A 5798-nucleotide genomic window follows, 5' to 3' on the forward strand; every position below is an offset into this window, starting at 1 on the left:
GCAGTACCTAGATTTAGCGCGCTACGCTGGCGCGGAAGCGACGCGAGGCGAGCTAGCAGTCGACGGTCCTCGCCTCGGCCTCACTCACATGCACGCTCGTGCCGCCGTTACATGCATACTACACATCGAGAATTGAATCTACGCCTGACTTGCTGAATGATTAACGTGTGTTTTACAACGCTTTTCAACAGCGATGTTGTGGGGTAAGTTTGATGTCTGACTTCTTGTGATCGACATGCTATTTTTTCCGGTTCAAAATGAGTATTTTTTTGCCGTTTAAATAGTATCTCGAAGTTGACATAGTATTTTTCCTCTTTCAAAACATTCCCGTGTTTATAGCTGGCTGCTGACCCATCTAAAAGGGGATTGATGTGACTTTTTGTTCATCAGGTCGGCAATACTTCGTGCTTTACGCAGATACCAAGATCGACGGTGCCCTAGAAGCATAACTTGTTAAAAATTAGGCCTGAAGATTGCATTTTTAGAGGCCAAATAATGTATTCTAGTCCTCCGGAAGGTCACGTGATCGCATCTAGTGCGGAAGGGGACTTTTTCGGACCGTAAATGCACCGTTGTTAACGATCGGATCTCTGCGGAGGTGCAGGGTCAGTCCCATATATTGAAATTAGCGTTGTTCATTCGCTCAATTGGAACTTCGTGATGTCGTGTGTTTTGGCAACTTGTTTGGATGGTGCTGTCGTGTGTGCTATTCCACATGGGTGATGTGTAGTGCTGTGCACTGATGGCTGCCATGTTGTGCTGAATCTTGTACATGAGGAAGAGGCTAGCAGCATTTCTTCTCCTCTCCAGACTTTCCCATTTAAGTTGTTCAATCATGGCAGAGACACTGTTGTCTGGACGGTAATACCTCTGGAGGGTGAATCTTGCTGCTCGCCTTTGGATGGCTTCTATTTGGGAAATGTGTTTGTTTGTATGTGGGTTCCAGACTGAGCTGCAGTATTCTAGGTGTGGTCTCACTAGGGAGAAGTATGCTTGTTGGCGGATCCTTTGCGAGGTCTTTCGTAGGTTTCTGCTGACTAGTCCTAGCATCCGATTGGCCCGGGATGTGATGTTGTTGATGTGACTTTGCCAGGATAGGTTGGATGAAAAAGTTAACCCTAGATACCGGAGATCTGATACAGATGCAAGGGGAGTGTCTCCCAGGGTGTATGTATTTCTGATATGGCTTTGTGTCCAGTGTACAGTGAGTCAGTGTAGGCCGGTGGCGGTAGGCCTACAATTGTATGTGGCGATGGCAATTTGTAAATTTGAATTTACAACTTATTCACAAAAATTGTACAGTGTACAATGTGTATGCTGTCTATAATAAACAGGGTCTTAGTCTTCATCTCTTAGTAGTTAATTATTATATGATTTAGGCACCTACTCATCACTTAATACAAACAAGAACAGTATAGATTCAATATTATTATTTTTATTAGTTTTTTTCTTTTGCATGGAGAAAGAAGGCACAAGAGCGATTCTAGTATTTGATGTAAACATAATTTTCATGACATGTTTTAAGAGTTGACCCGGCTGCAATGTTAACACATAGAGTACCAGGCTATTTGAATTTTTCAAGTTGGTATACAGGTTGTCAGTAATATAGAGATGTATTATTAGTCTTCCGCATCTACAATTTGTAACAATAAAGTTTACGAGGATTTCTGAATGAATGCAATTATTCTCAGAATAATATGAAGAGTTTGTTCGCAAAAACCGATAAGTCCATATTTGCCAAATGGCGATATTTGCGATTAAAGGTCAGGAAAAATAAAGAGAATACTAAGAAAATTTTTGCTTCTTTTGACCATAACTTAAAAAATGCCCTTTTATATGTAGTGACCAATATCTCATTTAAAAGGTGTTATTTTGTACTTTATGACAGAGACCGTACTTGAAAATCTTTAAAAATGGACTTATCGGTTTTTGCGAACAGACTCTTCATATGTTTACCATAGTACAGTGCATGTCTGTAGTTTCTCTCTGCTTGAATTGGGGTTTACTCCAACATAATGTTTTCGGACATGTTATTGTGAATAATGGTTTATAATATCATCTATGATTCATTTTCTCTATTTGTGTCACATTGTATATGTAGGTATCCCCAGTACCTGACATCACACCGATGGAACATGCATATTTAAGGTGATTCTCTTCTCTGTGGCCTCCAGGAAAATCTGCATGACATAAACGAGAAGATCTACACTGTCAGTTCTATAGTGTATTTTGTTTTCTTGGATGCACACGTACCATTCAATCTTTGACAGATTTTTATCAAGGAGAGCACTGCTGTTTTGCAAGCGCTGAGTGACTTCCTCACAAGAATAGAAACAACTGATTAGTACACCTGTCAACTTTTTCATTTCATTGAAAAACCTAGAGCAGTATGTGATCATGATAACCTACCTCAGAAAGGTGCTAAATATGTGATATGATACAATAGGAAGAATGAAGTTGATATACAATTGTAACATATTACAGTATGTTACTGTATATCAACTTCATTCATCTTTACGGTAACATTTTTAGTAAAGAGGATGTACATGTATATTCTTTGAAAAGCACGGTTGTTGTAGTAAATGTGAAGTTCGACCATTACAGATACATCAATGTGTGGAACTATGCAAGATATTATATGTTAAATTATGTGCATTTAAATTACTTTGGAGTTTGTACAGATGGCAGAATTATGAGCCCTGATTAAATTAAATATTATCCTTCATGATATTCTTGATAAATGTTATGGAAGCAAGTACATTGTACAGTATGAAGTAGTATCTGGACGTACAGCCATTACTCGACAGGGGCATGTCTTGTTGCTGAAGGTATGAATTTAATTTGTACATCATCACTGAAGCACTATAAGAGGTTTAGTTAGTACATGTATGCATGTTTTATTGCTAATATTTTGGTTGTGACCCATTTCAGAAGAGGTTTCAAAGATGTAAGAATTCTGTTTGATCAGGAAGATACACAAGGTATGTCACCAAAAGGAATTGAACGGTCAAGAAGGGATAAGGAAGATGAAGATTTTGACACAACAGTTAGATAGATGATACATTACATTAGTACTTCCCCCAAATCAACCAAAATTTTGAACATGTTCGCATTGAACGGGCATGCTCTTATTAGATACCTATAAATATATAATTTGTATATTTACATAATGCTGTATTTTATTTTAATGTCATACTTTTTTTTTTCCGGATCGATGCGCTTAGAAACATTAGTATTAAGCGCTATATAAATGTTATTCATTCATTCATTCATAAAGAAAAATTGTGGACCTTGTGAAAGGTAAGATGAGCAGATTTTTATAACACCTGGGGGGTTTCATGTTGGCCTGTAGTCTACCCCAGGGTTGTCGAGTGTTGTTACTGGTAAGGGGTTCAAATACACATTTGTATCATTCACTCAGTCATAACCATGAAGAGAGTGACACACAGATATTTTAAATGTGTATGATACTGCTTGTGTACATGTACTGATACATGTGTATTCAGTTGACAGAGATGTTGGGATGATTAGTTTGCCTTTTGACATTTCAGATAAGATTTTATACAGTCAATGCTAAAGTTGGGAATGAAAGATTTCTTCACATAGATGTTTTGCACGATGCTATAAGGCCAAATCTAATCTGTCTGCTTCGATTTCCAGTAATATTGATGTTTTAAAGTTACTTTAAATTTTTTATCTGTTTAGTTTCCAGTAAGTGTACTTCATACATTGGCGGATCCAGTTAGGACCGCAACTGGCGCACGCCCCCCTTTATTTTTTGTTTAAACAAAAGAAATTAAAAGAAAAAAATGGGGGGAGGGGTGCATGCGCCCCCTTTAATTTTGTAAATGCGTCCCCTCTTTACGGAATTCCTGGATCCGCCCCTGCTTCATATGTAGTATGTACACTTCTGAATTGTTGATGCAGCTGCCAGTTCATGTGTTTGAAACATTGGCAGTGTGACCAATAGATACATTGTACTTGCCTTCAAAGTATTTAAGGGCATATGTGCACCTTCAAAACATTCTCTGCTGTTTGGACTGTCGATGAAGTTTATATATTTTGTACATGTTTCATTTTGTTTCCAGTAAGTACACTTCATATGTATACATGTACACCTCCAAATTGCTCTTGCAGCTGCCAGTTTACTGTCACCCTCTATTCATGTGTGTGAAACCTTGGCGATGCAGGGGTGTATCCAGGATTTTTTCTGGGGGGGTCGTAACCAAAATTTTTGGACCTTTACCTTTGCGAGGGAGCGGAGCGACCGAGCGGGGGGAGGGTGTGGGAGGGGGTGTCCCCCCTTCCACGGTAGGGAGTTTTTGAATTCTATATCTTAAAATGGGGCAATTTGGTGCATACAAAAGTGACTTTTTCGGCATGGCAGTGCAGCTTAGAAATAAGGTAAATTATGGCATACTAAAACTAAGTTACGAAATTTACGAGGTTTTTGACAATTTGCTGGAACACCACCTGGTCACTTTTTTTTTCCTGTTGTAGGCCTATATAGAGTAAAAAGCCCTCAAAAAAAATGTCTTTTACAAAAAGTGGACCTCTTGAAAATTTGGGGGGGGGGGGGGGTCGTACGACCCTCCCGACCCCCCCTTGCATACACCCATGCGATGTGAATACTATAGTAGATACACGTATGTGTACCTGCCTTCAGAGTACTCAAGGGCATTTGTACACCCTCAAACATTCATGCAGTTTGAACTATTAATGAAGTTATCTCTGTACATGTATCATTTGAGTGAAACCTTGCCAAAAGTGTAGATGGCATGTAATTTACAGAGTATTGCCTCAAAACAGTTGTGGTATTCTTGCTTGATTTTATTCACTTACATAACATTCAAGCCATATTCACAACTGTTTCATGTTTGTGCAACATCGGTATCAGTATAGTTTGTTTATTGCCAGTGTCAAAATTTGCCGGCATTTTATTTGTACAGATCTGCTCCATACAATGTAGCTCTGCAATTGTTCAAACTACAGTGCCTGGTACATTCATTTGCTCTTGTCTTATTACTGAGCTTCACCAGAAGAATTTTTTTTTTTGAAATGTTCACTGTACATCACTGTTGTAGTCAAGACAGACTGATCCTACTCGCGTTCCTACATGTACTCACAAGACCGCTGACAGTTGTACCTTTCGCAGGTCTCTTACATGCCACTTGGCTGGAGACTGAGTCCAATACCACCACCAAAAATAAATTAAAAATAATTAATAAATGGATGAATAAATAAATGAGTTATAAATAAAAGAAAATAAAATGATCTAAAACTGCATTTGACTATACTGCTAAAAAGTAGATAAAACTGTAGACTGTTTATGCAGCTCTTACTTTAGGTATTATTTTTTTTTTTGTTACGTGTGTGATACATTGTCATGAAGATTGGTGGATACCTTGAAACTTAACTGCAATGTAGTTCTTTCAACACTTACATGTAATAAATAAATAAATATATATATATATATATATATATATATATATATATATGGAGATGTATATACATTTATAAAGAAAAAAAACTTGTGGATTGTGCTCCTTTCTCTGTTGTTATTAATGAAAAAAAAGGTATTTTTTGTTAATTGATGAGAATGGCACGTGCAATAATGTATGTAAATTTCTCTACCTAGTTAGGTAGGCCTATAGTAATAGAGTGAAGTAATGTAGTGAAGTCCTTGGGATCAACAGCTTTCTTTTGTTATATCAAAATGTTGTTATAACCAAGCATGTAAAAAAAAAGTGGATAATGTAAGGGGAATTTCGATATAATGTAACTGTGTTCACTTTAGC

Source organism: Diadema antillarum, unplaced genomic scaffold (genome assembly GCF_040938485.1).
Source record: "Diadema antillarum isolate AM-2024a unplaced genomic scaffold, OU_Dant_1.0 seq00001218_RagTag, whole genome shotgun sequence".
In the NCBI taxonomy this organism is placed as follows: domain Eukaryota; kingdom Metazoa; phylum Echinodermata; class Echinoidea; order Diadematoida; family Diadematidae; genus Diadema; species Diadema antillarum.